General features: G+C 43.2%; 1 protein-coding gene across 1 annotated transcript in view; it reads right to left on the bottom strand.

Annotated features, from left to right (window-relative positions):
* MACROD2 (mono-ADP ribosylhydrolase 2) overlaps positions 1 to 19267 on the bottom strand; it is a 2987523-nt gene that overhangs the window by 2497690 nt on the left and 470566 nt on the right. The window lies entirely within an intron of this gene.

Below are 19267 nucleotides of genomic sequence, written 5' to 3' on the forward strand. Positions count from 1 at the left end.
GGGGCGGGGCTTAGCGGCAGCCGTGCGCAGGCCGTCGCTGCGCCCTGAAACGCAAATGTGAAACTAGCCTTAGCAGCGACCAGACCCCCGCTGCGATGTCGCTGATCATGCTCGAATGCCCAGTGCCATTTTTTGATCACTTGTGTCCCGCTGGCCAGCATGCATCGCTGTGTTTGAAACAGACGAGCGACCTCGTTAGCGACTCAGAAATCATGGACGCAGATGGGTGTCGTCAGAATCGCTGCTGTGTGACACTGAGTGACACACCAGCGATCCCGCCAAGATCGTTGCTGCGTTGTTAGGCAAATTTGACAGCTTACTAGCGACCATTTAGCGACGCATCAGCGATCCTTACCGGGTTGTATCGTTGTTGGGATCGCTGGTGGGTCGCTTAGTGTAACAGTACCCTTAACTGCTCACTTTATTACCTTCATATGCAACATTACCATGAAAAGTTACACCTCTATTATAAAAATGGAGGCAAAAAACACAGGATCTACCAATGGCATTAGATTATGGACATCTAGAGGTCAATGTGCAGCCGAGGGAGAGAAAGGAAGCAAAGTTCACTGCTGATGCCTAGAAAACTCCACTCAAGGAGCATTTCCAGACTACAGTTGCCTATGGTCTATGAGGCTGATGTGAACCAAATCTCTGAATGCAGTTAACACCAGCTAAGACATGATGGCTTTGAACGTTACATTCAGAAAGTACAATTAAAAAAAAAATTAAAAAAAAATTTATATATATATATATAATATATATATATATATATATATATATATATACACACACACACACACATAAAATACATATATCACAATCTCTAGATTTTGAAGCTTTGAAGTTATTTTTTTTAACAGTCAGATAGGGGATAATTTCCAGTTGGGGCTCCAACTGCTGAGACCACTACAGATTCCAAGAAGTTGGTGTATCATGATCATGACTGATCCATTCACTCTTAAATGGAACCACCGGAGACTGTTTAACACTGTGGTTGGCTGGTCTTCAGCACTCCTCTAAGAATGAATTGAGAGGCACTGTTCATGATCTTTCCATTCACATGAGGTTCTTCAGAGACCTGGTTTTCAAGGTCAGTGGCGATTCCAGCATTCAAATCCCCTGTTGCAATGAATAAGGGATAACTTCCAAAATTGAGAATACCACTTTAAGGAATCAATATTTTTACAATTCTATTGGGCATTATTGAATCTTGGCGTCAATACTTTGTGTCATCTTATTCTGCTCTTGAGCATTGACGCATGTGTGATTCATCACTTGTCCGGTGGCTCAGGAACAGTGAGGAGACTCAAAACAGGCAACCCACAGTTTCTTACGCAGTCATCTGTAAATACATTCAAGTCAAAATAGTCTTGAGTAACCCATGCTTACGATAAGACAGTCTGGGTCACTGAAAACGTCTTCTGGTTTACAGGTGTGCTTCACAAAGACTTTTCTACACAACACTAGGAAGTGAATGAGTAATGGGAGAAATGGTTTCTGATGTTTCACTCAGAAGACATAATAGACGTCTCTGCAGAAACTAAAGGGCATGTCACACTAAGAGATATCGCTAGCAATATCGCTATAACTAGTGACGTTATAGCGATATTGCTAGCGATATCTCTGTGTCTGATACTTACCAGCGACCAGCTCCCCCGCTGGTTATCGCTGATCGCGCGAGAACGTTCAGGACTGTTTCTCGCCGTCAGCTTCCTGTGGCGCTTCCTGTGGAGAGATGAGCGACGCGTGGAGCCGGGCGGGAGGACGCAGGATCGCCTGGTGTGACAGGTAAGTAGCGACCCCCGTCCCCAGCGATGCCGCTAGTGAGATCTGCCTATGTGGCAGCTCACTAGCGACCACTTAGCGATGTACCAGCGATCCTGACCGCGTCATATCGCTGGTCGGGATCGCTGGTACATCGCTAAGTGTGACAGTACCTTAAGAGGAAAGTCCTTAACAAAAGAAGTAAATGCAATACTTATGCTTACATTAAGCTATAAAGGGTTTTAATACCATAACTGCATTGGAAAGATTGACACAAACAGGAATAAAGGGGTTATCTGGCACTTATATTGATAATCTATTCTATGGAAAGGTCATCAACTCAGGAGATCGGTGAAGAACAGACACCCGGAGCATTAACAAATCCGCTAATTGCTCTGGCCGCAGCCAGTTGTAAGCAATGTAGGGAGTGAATGGGAGATGAACTGGGGTACTCTGCAGTGGCCAATGCACAATGTACAGCGCTGCAATGCTCAGCTACAAACACTGCTTACAACTGTGAAGGCAAATACTCGGTGGAGGTGCAGGATGTTGGAACCCCATTAATGTTATATTGATTACCAATTCCACAGATAGATCATCAATATGCAAATTCTGTACAACTCCTTTAACCCAGAACACCAGTTTTTTTGGCCAACTGTCAAACAAAAGAAAAAAAAAGATAAAAAACAGAATTGAATATTTGATTATGCCCAAGAATTTGAAATATTAATGTGAAATGGAGTAATGAAGATAGTCATAAGGTTTAGTCAAAACGCCTGAATTTTAATTTGAAAGGTTTGTGTCAAGTTTTTAAATTGACTTCCAATCCATAGAATGGGGATAACTTCCTGATCTTTGGAGGCCTAAAGGGCCCGTTACACTAAGTGATATCGCTAGCAATATCGCTATAACGTCACTGGTTTTGTGACGCAGCAGCGATATTGCTAGCGATATCGCTACATGTGATACTTACCTCCGACCGGCTCCCCCGCTGGTTAACGCTGATCGCGCGAGAACGTCCTGGGCCATTTCTCGTCGGGCGCTTCCTGCTGTGGCGACGAGCGACGCGTGGACGTGGGCGGGAGGACGTCTTCATCACAGCGTCTGACAGGTAAGTAACGACCGCCGACATGTCGCTGGAGAGATCTGCCTGTTTGGCAGCTCACTAGCGACCACTTAGCGATGCACCAGCCATCCTGACCGGGACATATCGTTGTCGGGATCGCTGGTGCATCACTAAGTGTAACGGTACCCTAACTGCTTGAACCTACACCAATCATGTGATGTACTCTGCTACCTCCAGCAGTCCCACTAAAATTGAATGGAGCGTGGGTGCCCCCTTATCTGTTTCATGCATATAAGGCTTTTTAGAGACCCATTCAATGGATCAGTGGTGCAGGGCTGGCTCCAGATACAGCAAAGAAATATAGGGCTAGTACAATGGCAAAGATTTCACTTCTTACATTACATGAGTGATATATATTGCAAATTTTATAATTGGTCAGAAAACGGACAGTATGGTCCTCCATACAGTATCGCAAGTGCCGAGTACCGCCGCTGGGCCCCCATAGCGCTTCGATGTCCCAGACAGCGAGTGGGCCCCCTCCCCCGCCTGCTCAGGACCCCGGCACTTGCCCAGGTGCTGACGCCGGCCTTGCAGTGGTGGTTCCAGCAGTCAAACCCCCAGAGATCACCCCACCCTATGTAATAGGGAATAACTTCAAACTCAATATAATGTTCATCAATATAATAATCATTTTAGTAAACCACAAAATTGTCTTCAAAAAGGGAAATTCCATTACGGGGAAACGTCTATTACCTTAATAATGGACTGTGATATGTATGATCAGTTCTACAATATATTCCCATTATGTTTTTATAGTAAAAAATATTTTCGCTCTGTAGAAAACTCAATAGGCAGTTTATAGAAGCTGTTGCACTGTTTACAGAAATTATACAGTAGACTAACTACAATATTTCATTAAAAAAAAAACTTAATCTTTTATTCATACATTGAAATGCCAAGATTTAACACATTAAAAGGTTAAGTGCGTTAGTCAGAGTGGCAGGTTTGTATAAAAGGGAATCTGTTATTTTAAAGGGCCTGTCACACTAAGCGATATCGCTAGCAATATCGCTATAACTTGTGACGTTATAGCGATATTGCTGTGTGTGATACTTACCTCCGACCGCTCCCCCGCTGGTTATCGCTGATTGCGCGAGAACGTCCTGGACTGTTTCTCGTCGTCAGCTTCCTGTGGAGAGACGAGCGACGGGCGTGGAGCCGGGCGGGAGGAAGCAGGATCGCCTCGTCTGACAGGTAAGTAGCGACCCCCGACCCCTGCGATGTCGCTGGCGAGATCTGCCTGTGTGGCAGCTCACTAGCGACCACTTAGCGATGCACCAGCGACTCTGACCGCGTCATATCACTGGTAGGGATCGCTGGTGCATTGCTAAGTGTGACAGTACCTTAAGTCATTCTTTATGGGGGCTGTACTGGACTAGAAAATAATAGGTGCTTTCTTCAAGAAACACTGGCCAGTGTTTTCAGTAATGCAACTCAGACGCATTAAAATAAGCATGGCTAAGCTGCAATACTACACAATACCTCAGTTCAAGTGTGGCACTGCTGAGTAAAGCATTTATGTTATGCTAATAATATACTATTTTCTTAACCCCTTAAGCCCCAAGGGTGGTTTGCACGTTAATGACCGGGCCTATTTTTACAATTCTGACCACTGTCCCTTTATGAGGTAATAACTCAAACACTTCCATGGATCCCGGTGATTCTGACAGTGTTTTCTCGTGACATATTGTACTTCATGTTAGTGGTAAAATTTCATTCAAATAACTTGCATTTGTGAAAAAAATGGAAATTTTCCAACTTTTAATTTTTATGCCCTTAAATCACAGAGATACGGCACACAAAAAACTTGATAAGTAACATTTCCCACATGTTTACTTTACATCAACACAATTTTGGAACCAAAATTTTTTTTTGTTAGGAAGTTATAAGGGTTAAAAATTGACCAGCGATTTCTCATTTTTGCAACACCATTTTATTTTTACGGACCACATCACATTTGAAGCCACTTTGAGGGGTCTATATGATAGAAAATACCCAAAAGTGACACCATTCTAAAAACTGCACCCCTTAAGGTGCTCAAAACCACATTCAAGAAGTTTATTAACCCTTTAGGTGCGTCACAGGAATTTTTTGAATATTTAAAAAAAAAAAAAAAAAATGAACATTTAACTTTTTTTCACAAAAAAAATACATCAGGTTCAATTATTTTTATTTTACCAAGGGTAACAGGAGAAATTGGACTGCAAAATTTATTGTGCAATTTGTCCTGAGTACGCTGATACCTGCTATGTGGGGGGGAACCACTGTTTCGGCGCATGGCTGAGCTCAGAAGGGAAGGAGCGCCGTTTGACTTTTTCAATGCAAAATTGGTTGGAATTCTGATCGGACGCCATGTCACATTTGGAGAGCCCCTGATGTACCTAAACAGTGGAAACCCCGCACAAGTGACCCCATTATGGAAACTAGACCCCCCAAGTAACTTATCTAGATATGTGGTGAGAACTTTGAACCCATAAGGGCTTCACAGAAGTTTATAACGTACAGCGGTACAATTAAAAAATCATTTTCTCCACAAAAATGATCTTTTCACCCCCCAATTTTTATTTTCCCAAGGGTAACAGGACGCAAAAAGATATTGTGCAATTTGTCCTGAGTATGCGGATACCAGACATGTGGGGGTAAACCACTATTTGGGCACATGGCAGAGCTCGGAAGAGAAGCAGCGCCATTTGACTTTTTTGGCTGGAATTGAGATCAGACACCATGTCGCGATTGGAACACCCCTGATGTACCAAAACAGTGGAAACCCCCCACAAATGACACCATTTTGGAAACTAGACCCCCCAAGGAACTTATCTAGATGTGTGGTGAGCACTTTGACCCCTCCAGTGCTTCACAGAAGTTTATAACGCCCAGGCGTGAAAATAAAAAAATCATTTTTTTCCACAAAAATTATATTTTTGCCCCCAATTTATTATTTTCCTAAGGGTAACAGGAGAAATTGGACCCCAAAAGTTGTTTTGCAATTTGTCCTGAGTAGGCTGATACCCCATATGTGGGGGGTAAAACACTGTTTGGGTGCATGGCAGAGCTTGGAAGGGAAGGACCACCATTTGACTTTTCAACTCAGAATTGGCTGGAATTGAGATCAGACGCCATGTTGCATTTGGAGAGCACCTGATGTGCCCAAACAGTGGAAACCCCCAATTCTAACTCCAACCCTATCCCCAACACACCCCTAACCCTAATCTCAGCCCTAACCCTAGCCCTAGCCCTGGCCCTAACCCTAATGGGAAAATGGAAATAAATAAATTTCCTTTTAATTTTATTATTTTTCCCTAACTAAGGGGGTGAGAACGGGGGGTTTGATTTACTATTTATGGCGGTTTTTATGTTTGGCAGCTGTCACACGCTAAAAGACTCTTTATTGTAAAAATAGTTTTTGCAACACCACATATTGAGAGCTATAAATTTTCTGTATTTTGACCCACTGAGTCATGTGAGGTCTTATTTTTTGCGGGACGAGTTGACGTTTTTATTGGTACCATTTTCGGGCACGTCACATTTTTTGATCGCTTTTTATTCTGATTTTTGGGACGCAGAATGAACAAAAACCAGCGTTTCATCAATTTCTTTTGGGGGGCTGCGTTTAATTATTTTTGCATCACTTTATTCTGCGAGCTATAACTTTTTTATTTTTTCGCTGATGATGCTGTATGGCAGCTCGTTTTTTTGCGGGACAAGATGACGTTTTCAGCGGTACCATGGATATTTATATGCATCTTTTTGATTGCGCGTTATTGCACTTTTTGTTCGGCGGTATGATAATAAATCATTTTTTGCTTCGTTTTTTATTTTTATTTAAGGGGTTCGCTAAAGGAGTTAACTAATGGGACAGTTTTATAGGGCAGGTCGTTACGGACGCAGCGATACCAAATATGTGTACTTTTATTGTTTTTGTTTTTTTTATTTCCAAAAAATGAATTTATTGGGGGAATATTTTTTTTTTTCTAATTTATTTGGCAATTTTTAAAAAAATTTTAACTTTTTTTTTTTTTTTTTTTAACTTTATTACATTGTCCCAGGTGGGACATCACTGTCCTGTGACAGATCGCTGATCTGTCACATCACAGATCAGCGATCTGTCACAGGCAGTGCAGCAGACTTCCTCATGCCTGCGCTTTGCAGGCACTGAGGAAGCCGGCTCCCTGCAGGCCCCCCGAAGGTCCCCGTCGCCCTCTTGGATTTGGGGGCCTGCAGGGAAGTAGCCCCCCGCAGCAGCGCTGCACATTGCGCTGCCGTGGGGGGCTCAGGGAAGCACGGAGGGAGCCCCCTCCCTACCGATGCTTCCCTTTAACCCCCGGTACACCGCGATCGTGTTTGAGTGCGGAGTGCAAGGGGTTAACGTGTCGGGGGCGGTCCGTGACCGCCCCTGACACATTGTGCCGGGTGTCAGCTGTTATAATCAGCTGATACCCGCCCGCGATCAGCGGCGCTCACCACGCTGATCGCTATGACATACTATCCCGTCCCAGGGAATTAAGTCCCAGGGCACAAGGAAGAGATAGTACGTCTCATGGCAGAAAGGGGTTAATAAAAAAAAGTGGATTATTTTTGGATTGATTCAACAATCGCTAAAGTAAAGGTCTGGGAACCATTCAAAACTGCAAAATGATCTAGATCTACAACATTTCGGCAGTATTGGGCATATCCAACAGTACTTTTAAAAAAAACTGTAGCAGCGCCACTAAACTCTGAATTGCAAAATGCTTCCCTCTAATAAGGCATACAGCAAGAAGAGTAGTTATGTCCTTGACTCTCTGTATTCTGCAGTACATCCTAAAACTGTAGCTTAAAGGAGCTCATTAAGTACTTAACACTCTCTCCATTTGTGTCATAATTTAAGACTTGCTTAATAGCTTTTCTAACTTATAGCCGAAACTTGGAAAAGCACAAAAACAAAATACCAACATAATGACATAATGTAATGCTATTGTTAGTGGCTAATGAGGCATGTTCCAGGATACAGAAAAGTAATAGCATGGTGGCCAGGTTTGACTTTACAAAGCATTCAAGAAAAGGAATCCAACGTTCTTAGAAATGGTTGCAGCCATGACTCCTGTGATGCACTATGACTGTATCACTGACAAGTATTGTATTGCTACAATTTATTGACCTGATGAAGATTAACAAAAAAGAAAAAAAAACTGTTCAAGGGCCAATTTCAATGAGTGGTGTGTAATGCTTGTGCAAAAAATAAAGAAAAACAAGACTTCTTAAGGTACTGTCACACTAAGCGATATCGCTAGCAATATCGCTATAACTTGTGACGTTATAGCGATATTGCTAGCGATATCGCTGTGTCTGATACTTACCTACAACCCGCTCCCCCGCTGGTTATCGCTGATCGCGCGAGAACGTCCTGGACTGTTTCTCGTCGTCAGCTTCCTGCGGTGCTTCTTGTGGAGAGACGAGCAATGAGCGTGAAGCCATGTGGGAGGACGTCAGGATCGCCTAGTGTGACAGGTAAGTAGCGACCCCCTTCCCCAGCGATGTCGCTGGTGAGATCTGCCTGTGTGGCAGCTCACTAGCGACCACATAGCGATGTACCAGCGATCCTGACCGCGTCATATCGCTGGTCGGGATCGCTGGTACATCGCTAAGTGTGACAGTACCTTTAGCCACTCTTCCAAGCAGTAACCAGTTGGCTCTTGTTGAGATAGTTATTATCCCATTTGGCCAACATAACACTTAACTTTCATGGTCTTGAATAGATTAATTTCACATAAAATGGTGTAAAATTTATTTTAAGAGTAAACTTACTTCAAAATGTGAATTTTTGATTCTCCAGCCTGCAAAATACAGTGCTCAGACCCAAGTCCAGGTTTTCTGATCTGAGCCAATGGCCTTGTATATGGAGGCAGTTTGGAGATCGAGCATTGACCATACATTGTGGACGCATGCGGTCAGCCTAATACAATTCTGAACTGCATAAAATAAGAATATTTTTACACTAAAGAAACCCATAAAACATTCGACAGTTACATATATGATTACATAGGTTGAAAAAAGAACCAGGCCCATGAAGTTCAACCTAACTTCACCAGTTATACATTTGATCACTAAATTAACTTTAATCCACAATATTATTTGTATTTAGGAAATAATCCAGCCTTTTTTAAATGTTGTTATAGAGTCTGCCATTACTACCTCTTGTGGTTGGGCATTCTACAGTTTGATTTCTAACTGTAAAGAACCCTTTCCTATTTAGCTGCTGGAATCACCTTTCTACAATCCGTAATGAGACACCCCTGGTCCTTAGTATGGTCTTTGGAAGGAATAAGTCATGTGCCAGTTCTTTGTACTGACTACACATTTATACGTAGAAAAAAATGCTTCAGAGGAGATCTCATTTATAAGCCAAACAAGCCCAACTTTTCAACCTTTCATCATATGAGACCTTCCATCCCTTGTAATAATCTAGATGCATGCTTTTGAATTGCCTAGAACTTCTGAATATCCTTTTTAAAACGTGGAGCCCAAAACTGGATCCCATATTATACAAAACAAGTTAAAAAAATAAGACTAAAGTTATAGACATTGATTTAGTTGTAGGTTTTTCTAAACATGGGAAATAAACCATGAACTAAATACATGAAAAGATGACTAAGCAGTCTTACATGGGCAGACTAAGAGCGTACACGGTAAACCTCCTAAAATTAAAGATGTCCACTACTTTAACACTGAAGAATTATCCTTAGGATGGGTCATAAATGTCTGATCGCCAGGGTGTGACAATCTGCACCTCAGCTGTTCTAGATGCTGGCGGAAGCTGGAAGTGCTCAGTTACAGAGCTGCTCAGTCTATGGATAGTGGCCGCAGTATTACACATCCACCCCCTACTGATTTAAATAGGAGCGGGTGTGCAGTAGCCACCCGCATCAACTAGCAGTAGACTGAGCAGCTCTATACTGAGCACTTCCAAAGCAGCCACTGGCACCTAGAACTGCTGAGGTCTCGGGTGTCGCACTCTTAGTTTTTAGTTTAAAGGGCCACTTGCACAAAACGCTCTAGCCATCAGCTTACTTACTCGAATTTTTACAAAAGACACAAACCCTCCACACTGGGTGCAAGCAGCAAAGCTTTTTTAGTTCTAGTATTGTACAAAGGTGTATTTCTCTAATAATGACCAGACAAATAGCTGACTCTTGTCCAATGCATGTCTGCCATGGCCTTTTTTCCACCTGACCACATCTTTTGCCGGCCAATTTACACAGCAACTTTCTGGTAATCCTTATTACAACTGTTGCTTATGCATTGAGGTAGTCTGGCAACATTGAAAGACTGTTCAAACTGAGTACAAGAGCTCGGTGCACCCTTGGCAAGGCCAAACAGTTTAGTGCACCTTTCCACCTACTTGTTTCCCATCTATCGCAACCCTTCTTTTGATCTATGAAGCCAGAGCCTTTAAATAAAAGAAGAGAGTAGGGTGGAGATAGAGGGAAAACAAGCACATGGGAAGGTGTTTGAACTGTTGGGCAATGCCAAGAAAGCTGGTACTTTGGTTGATCTTTGCTGAGAGTCATTGTGCTGACAAAATTTCCAGGTGGGAGAGTCCATAGGGTGAATGATTCACAATTACTAAGACTCCTTGCCGGATTTAGTTTTATACCAAATCCATTAGGGACCCACATAAAATGTGACGCATCTTGGCCCAACTACAAAATCTGTGACAGGGCCCACTTACTGACCATTTTTAAGACTATTGGAAAAATTCAGGCATCAGGGCCCAGTTGTGAATGCTACCTCTGCTCCCTCTGTAGCTATACACTTATAAAAATTCTTAAGCTTTAGAAATGCAAATCCTGTTTTTCAGTTTAATAGACCCTTATCTCTACAAACCCAGCCATAAGAGTTGTAATGGTAGCCACAATGGTTGTGTCCCAAACGTTTACACTGAAATAAAGAAATATCCCCTTGCCAATTTTGCATGTTTTCCTCCCCTTCTCCCAAGAGTCATAACTTTTTAATACTGTAGTCAACATAGACAAGAGGACTTGTTTTTTGGCGGGACAAGTTGTGATATTTAAATACACCATATATGTGATCAAACAATGGACTAAAAATATGAAAAAAATCACAAAAGGATAAATATAGTAATATCCAAAAGGGCAGAGAAACGTACGCCTGCACAGGAGCGCTATGTCGGGGACACTGTGTAGATGACGTAGGACATGTCATCCACACGTAGCAAGAAGGAAGACTGCATCGCAAGAAGAATGGAGGCACCAGTCAGACAGCGACACTCATCGGATCCGACCGCCTCATAGGTAAGCATAAGGGTTCATACCCATCATGGTTTAAAAAAAAAAGTCCAATTTCAGTCGAGAAAAGTGGGACAAGTGTCATGCCATTTTCATATGAGTACAATTAGATTTTTAACACCTATCATTCGATTTACATGCAACTGCAAACCAATTTTAACATGAGCAATTCTCAATGCATTCTAGATATATAGCTAGATAGATATCTATATCCATCTAAATCTAACTATATCGATCTAACTATAAATCTATCTAAGCAACTAACTACCTATCTAACTATATACACACACACATGTTCACAGACACTTCCTCAGCACCTCGCTGTGAACTCCTTTCACCTCTATGAGAAAGTTCTCACGCTCGTGGTGCCGTCACAAAGGTAATCAAAGTTCAGAGCTAATGAACGCTGTTTAATTCAGTGATGTCAGCATGAGCCCCAATGAGAGCTTTTCCCACGGTGCATGCACTGACATGACTAAGTTGAACAGAGTTCTTTAGCTGTTGATATAGAGAGGCCTATTCCTATTCTAGTCAGCTGATCTAACAGGAAGGTTCTTTTTCTCTCACCCATTAGATCAGCTGACTAGAATAGGAATAGGCCTCTCACCTACTAGCTCAGCTCCATAGAACGTGGGAAGGCTGCTTCAACTTAGACAGCTCACCTTTATTTTGCAAATGCCCTTTTAATGTGCCAGGACCTTGTCTTACAGGCCACACGCAGCAAGTCAGAGCGAGCCTGTCAAGGTGTAGCGGGAAGACTCCTTTCCTCTCACCCGGTAGACCTACAGGATGTAACAGTAAGGCTAGGAGCCTTCCCGCTACACCTTGACAGGCTGGCTCTGAGTTGCTACGTGTGGCCTGTGAGACAGGGTCCAGGCACACTAAAAGGGCATTTGCAGAATAAAGGTGAGCTGTCTGACGAATAAGTTGAAGCCATGGCAACTTATTCTGTGTGTGCAGTAAGGGCCCCCAATGGGATCCAGAACCGCTATGCAGATTGTAAAAGACTTGAAGAAAGGAAACAGTAAAACAGGTGGGACCAATATTGAAAAAGGCAAAAATTCTAGAGTGTGAATGATTGGATGTACAAAAAAAGGCACAGACAAGGGAAGAAAATAGCAAGTGAATAAATGATGTTTGAGAATGTGCAGCAGTATGGAAGTAAGGTGTATTATGAATGTTTTGATTGACAAAGTTTAACCAGCGACCCAGACAAAACAGATGGACTTGTAAACACTGTGGTCAGACTCAGACAAACCCAGACTGAATAGCTACTTGTGTGACCTGTGCTACCGACCTAAGCGAATAGCGCTAAATCCGGTCCAGACAAGGTCACATGTAGTGACATAAGAAGTTGACATAATAGTGTGGTTAGTGGGTAGTAGGGACATTGACCTTTGGGTATTAAGTTGACAGACACCAGACGACCAACCACATCAGGACCTAGAAGAGTCACTTGAGTAAGAAAGATGCAGGAGTGTTATCCCTGGAGCCCTTCTGACCAGCTAGCTATGCTGAAGCAGCTGCCTGATCCTGAGTACCAACCTTTCCCGTTTTATAGACAAATAAAGGAAATACAGTGGGCATATAAGTGTACCTGGGCAGACCTAGAGAGGTTGGGGAGTTTAAAGGCAGGTGAAGTACTAGGACACATAATTAAGACACATACAGATGTGGCAAAGAATCAGGCTTGGGGCATGGATGATAAATCTGCAAGGTCTGGGGAGACGTACTGTGAATCACTAAAACAATGGGCTACAGTGAAACAATTAGAGCAGTCTGTACTCCTGACTAACGTGACACAGCAAAAAGGAGAGAGAGTGTAGAGATGTACTTTCGACGGGGTACAGCTGAAATGGGCAGACATGGAGTACAGTCGCATAAACCCACTTGATGTTAAAATACTGGTGAATGCATTCATTGACGGTATGAACAAAGACTTACGAGACACAGTACAGACAGCCAGACCTGAATGGAGACATGTAGATCCGAAAGACCTCTTTAAGGTAGCTAAAGGAGTTGAACAAACAAGGACGATAAGTCAACCTGTCATGTATAATGGAGCACAAGGAAAACAGTGGAAACGTAGTAGGGGACCTAGAAACAGTGAGGTGCTGATATTGTGGAGGAAATGGACATTACACCCGCCACTGCAGAAACCCTAAGAAGGAGACTAAGACAGATCTTTCACATCCTTCAGACTAGGAAACTGGCAACCCAGTGACAAATTAGTACCCTTTTCTTGTCCCCTCCAAACCTGGTCCTGCCTTGATGACCACCATAACAATGCCGGGGGGGAAACAGGCAGAATTTTTGATTGACATTATGGTACACAAAGACTGGATAATGCCCAGACTTGATTACTAACGAGATTGTGTTATGTGTGGTGGGGGGGGTAGAGGGACAAGTGGCTAAAGCCCCAATGACTAAACAAATAAGACTAAAATTACGAAAAAGTCAAGAGGAGCTTACAAAACTTATTGTTAGTGACAATACCCCTATGAATTTACTGTCATGATTAAATTGAAAGAAGGAACCACTCCTCCTTGTTTAAAGTAATACCCCTTGAGCCTAGCCAAATCAATGGCCCTGAGCACGGATATTAAAGAGTATGTTAAGACAGGGGTTCTGGTGCAAAGATCTTCCCCCTGCAACACCCCTTTGTATCCCATTAAGAAAAATGGACCCAAGGGTTACCCTGACACATACAGAATGGTTCATGACTTAAGGGGTATTAATGATGTTACAGAGAGTGTGACCTCAATTGTCCCTGATCCACACACATCTGTCACAGATCCAAGCGATGTCAAAATGTTTCAGTTATTGATTTGGAGAATGCATTTTTCTCTGTACCCCTGCACCCTGACTGTCAGTAGCTTTTTCTTTTACTCATGAAGGTAAACAATATTGTTGGATGGTCCTCCCTGAAGGGGGAAAGAAATCCCCTGTCATCAATTCAGCATCGATGGCAGGGATCCTTGAGTAGTGGCAACCACCTCATCCGCAGATTATACTATTACAGTATGACCTCATGCTCTTTTGCCCGGATCAGTTGTCCTGCAGGGAAGCTACAGGTTTCTTGCTATTCTTTTTAGCAGGAAAGGGTTGCAAGGTCTCACGTGACAAATTACAGTATTGCAAACAAAAGGTGACATTTTTGGGACAATGAATTTTGTATTACCGAGGGTACAAGACACCTGACAGAAGACAGAAAACAGGCAATTCAAAATCTCCCTTTACCCAGGTCACACTAGCATCTACGCACTTTCCTAGGCTTGGTGACCCACTGTAGGCTTTGGACAAGGTCTGCTTCACAAATGATGCAACCACTCTATGACTGCTTGTCATCAGACCCCTACGATCTCACTCAAGAAGCAATTGACTCCTTCCATTCTCTAAAAGTGCTCATTGTGTGTGTCAGCCACGGCCTTAGGCATTCCAAGCTATGACAAGCCATTTTTTTTTCCTTGTTTTGCACAGAGCAGGGAGGATACGCTACCGCAGTACTGACAAAACAACATGGAGGGAAACAGAGACCAATAGCTTACTACTCAGCACAATTAGACCCAGTGATCAGAGGGTCACCTACGTGTGTCTGTGCAGTAGGAGCAGCTGCACTACTACTAGGAAAGGCATGGGGAGATCATGCTGACTTATTGCATTCCATACTCGTACAAGTTCAACCAAAACATCCGTCTATGGCCAGACAGCTCAGACTTGAATGTGCTTTACTAATTCCTGAGTATGTCACCCTCAAAAGATGTAACGTTCTGAATCCAGCCACCCTCCTGCCTGTGGATTAAGAAAAGGGTGAATTGGTGACCGTATTAGCAAGTGAGGAGGAATACTTTGACATGATGCATGAACATGACTGCATAGAACTGATGAGTCAGGAGACAGTGGGTTTTGCACACATTCATAAAAAAACCCTGTTCCTAATGCAGATTTTGATTTTTTTTTTTGTAGATGGCTCCAGATACCACCAGGATGGACGATTCTACACTGGATATGCAGTAGTATCCTCACATAAGGTAATCCGAGCTGAACCACTCCCTCCTCACATGTCGGCACAGGAGGCAGAGTTGAAGGCACTCACTGAGGTGTGTAGAGCCGCTGCAGGTGAAGTCGCTAATATTTACACAGATTCAAATTATGCATGGGGAATAGACCATGATTATGGCCCTATCTGGAGAAGCAGAGTGTTTATTACATCAGCCGGTAAGCCTATTGAAAAGGTAGAGCTGGTGAAACTATTAATGGAGGCATTGATATTACTTACCAGTCCAGGTTGTCATCGTCAAGGTAAAAGTACACGCGAACGGTGACTCCGTGGAGGTAGAGGGCAACAGAAGCGAGGACGAGGCTGCAGCAAGGTGGCCTAGGGAGCAGTGGATGGTGGCAGGGAGTCAGCGTATTCCAGCCACACTGAGCCTAGATGTCCTGAAATCCCTTCAGCAACAGGCTGCCCAAACAGAGAAGGAACACTGGGGGAGACTGGGAGCTAAGCTGAACTCAAATAGAGTATGGGAGAATAAGGATAATTTGTTTTTACCAAAATTCCTGTTCCCAAATCATGGCGCAAGCAACACATGGCCCCACTCACACATCAAAAAGTCATGTGTGCCATGGTAAATGCCTTCTGGATCGCTCCTGGTTTCAGCTACGCAGCCCCGAAACTTGTACAATCATGCCTCATCTGTGCACAGCACAACCCAGGTAAAACAGTAAAAGTCCCTAAGAAAGCGACCCCAAGGCCTCTCTACCCGTTTCAGAGACTGCAGATTGACTACATACAGCTACACAAGGTAGGAGTGTATTAATGTCTTAGTATGTGTAGATCTCTTTTCTGGTTGGCCGGAAGCCTATTCGGTAAAATGTGCAAATGCTAAAACGACTGCAAAACTGATGAAAGAACTGATCTGCAAGTATGGTGTCCCAGAAATCATAGAAAGCGATAGGGGTACACACTTCACGGGAGAAATAATGAGGGAAGTCATGCAGGCCCTGGGTGTACAGCAAGCATATCATACACCATATAGACCACAAAGTAGTGGGAAAGTGTAACGACTAAATGGGACACAAACTGAAAATTCAAAAGGCCATGGCAGACACAGGAGAGAGCTGGGTAGAGTGCTTGCCTCTTGCACTCTTTTCAGTCAGACACATTCCAAAGAGAAACACAGGCTTGTCTCCTTTTGAAGTCCCGTTTGGTAATGCACCAAAAACTGATCTGTACTTCCCACAGGTGCTACAAATGCAACACGGTGCTATGACAACCTATGTCCAGGCCTTGTAGAAAAGACTTAATGTGGTGCATAAATATGTGTTTTCATCTATTCCAGATCCTAATGCCAGTGCAGACCGTGCACCAGCTGAATCCAGTTGTTTGGGTGGTCATACGCAGACACGCGAGAAGGAGTCTAGACCCACGATTTGACAGCGCCTTCCAAGTCCAGCTGACCACATCCACCTCAGTAAAACTTGAGGGAAAGCCCACCTGGATCCACGCCAGTCACTGCAAGAAGGTCCTTTCACCAGCAGAATGACTGTTCTCCTAATCACCTTGCTGGCAGTGACAGGATTTCTGCACTCCACAGAGACACAGGATGAACTCTTAAATGTTGACTGGGACAACAAACTAATTCAACATCATGCTTCATGCTCTTCTTATAAAGGACATGGAAGGACAGAAACCGAAAGACTGTTGGATCTGTACACATAGCCCAGAACCTGCTCGGACTATGCCATACTTAGCCTTACCTCTGGAGCCATGGAAGGTATTAACCCCACACTACATACACAATGAGACTTGGACTCAATCTATATCTAGGTTTTGAGGAAAAGATGTGCCCCGTGATATATCTGCCTCATTGGCTATAATCGGATGGGCAGCTAATCCCTGGCTTCAGTTTACTATAACGCGGCCTAAGGTACAAATGTGGTGGCAGGAGTATGTAGGTAAATGTACATTTGGTACAAACAGAAACCAAATGAATAATACTTGGTGTGCCCATAAACGTATGTTGGGACTTTTGAATTCATACCAATGTATACAGACCCCTGGTCACGTCAGTGTTCTCCCAGAAAGAGTATTCTTGGCTTGCGGACATCGTGCCTACAGGTGGGTGAACCCAGACATAAGAGGGGTTTGCACTCTTGCCAAACTAAACCCAGCCACTTTCATAGTTCCACATAGTAAAATAGACACAGCAGCAGTTCCAATTCACACCTTGTATAGAAGGGCTGTAGACAATAAGCCCCGCCCAAATGGAAGGCCATTGTTGTGAGCTCATTTTCCCCTTCACCATTGAGGTCTGATTAACTCCCTCTTCTGGTGAAGGAAGGTAGTGAGGCTGATTACCAAGCACCTGAACTGAATGATGATGACTGGGTGACGGGAATTGCTGACTGGATATAAGGCATCTGACGCCCTTCTGCCTTGCTGGTGATTTCTCTGAGGGATTCTAGGAGACCAGTATGATTCCTGCTCCTCAAAAGCGAAGTTTTCTGCTCTGCTTTTTGCATTTGTGTTTTGGTTTTGTTTTGCCTTGTTTTTCTGGATTTCTGCCATTCCCTGCTGGGGTGAGCTGAATTCCTTTTTGCTCTGTCTTCAGAAAATACCTGAGTACTGATATAGTCTTTTGAAGCCTAGCGTCTTCAGGGCTTTTTTCCCTATCAGTCTGTTGGCTCTTGTTTTGATAGGGTTTTGGCGGATTGCAGACAGCAGCTTTTCTATCCTGTCCTATTTAGTTAGCTTGGGCCCCATCATTTGCTCAGCCTATCTTTCTATCTGTGTGAGTGTTTTTTCATCTTGCTTCACCATCATTATATGTTGGGGGCTGCCTATTGCTTTGTGGTCTGCTCTGGGGCAGTTTAGATTTCCCTTTCTGTCTTTAGGCTATTTAGTTCTCCGGCTGTGATAGAGGGGTCTAGGGCACCGTAGGAACCCCCCACGGCTACTGCTAGTTGTTGTTGATAGGTTCAGGGGTCTGCAATCCGATAGCTGCCAACTTCTCTGGTTTTCTGGACTTAGCTAGTATTTCTGTTTTTGCCTCCTACGGTGACTCATTCATAACAGGCCATATTTAGTAGAGATAGGGATAACAAATAAAATATTCAGTAGTATGCTAATATACCCTTTCATAATACAAATGTGGGATAAATTAGTGGAAGCTACCAACTACCTGAATGATCAGATTTTCCACATTCTTGAAGTTCTTAATGAAACTAATACAATACAGAGACAATTAATCATAGTTACTAACCAACATACTATAGTACTAGATTATCTGACAGCAAAAGAAGGAGGAATGTGTCAAATAATTGGTCCCACCTGCTGCAATTATATCGACCCTGCTGGCAATCTCCAGATCAGGGCCAGTATAGACAAAATAGGTGAACTTAGAGACCAATGGTTAAAACAACACAGTGCAAACAGAGACTCCTGGTGGGGTAACACATTATCTTTTATTAAATCCAGAAAATTGGGTTATGGCCTAGCAGGATGGATTTTTGGCATTGTACAGGCTTGTATGCAAATTTTGTTGCGTGCTTATTTTTTATGTAGCCGTACAAGCGCTAATATATGTATTATTTAAGCTATTGAATAATGTATGTGTGAAAAAAAAAACAATCTAAGGCTGAACCTTCCGTAGTGTATCATAGATGGGCAAAGTAGGTATGAAGCCCCTTATGGGTACTAGACCCATGAGATAGTAGCTCCTTTGTGGACATCAGCTGACCCCATGGCAAAGGTTATACCATTTACAAAAGGGGGAAATTGATATAGAAGGGTTAATGGTTTGCCTTTAATTGCCCTTTGCCTCTCATTGCTAGACTATCTCATGATGCAGCAGTCAGTCAGTCTCCTCTTCAAGGAGATTATATTTGCTTTCATATATGTTCTCAATAGTCAGCAACAACATGTTCTGGGAACATGGTAAATAAAGTAAGACCCTGGGTAGTGGTGGGGGCTACATGAGCTACATAGAGATACATTTGTTGTAAATGGTATAAAATATTGCTTTGTGTTTCATTATGTCAGATAAAGTGATTTGCCCACGACCTGTGTGCAGTCTCCTTTGCCTCC

The sequence above is a fragment of the Dendrobates tinctorius genome, unplaced genomic scaffold (assembly GCF_039654945.1).
Source record: "Dendrobates tinctorius isolate UK_male_01 unplaced genomic scaffold, ASM3965494v1 ptg000203l, whole genome shotgun sequence".
Lineage (NCBI taxonomy): Eukaryota > Metazoa > Chordata > Amphibia > Anura > Dendrobatidae > Dendrobates > Dendrobates tinctorius.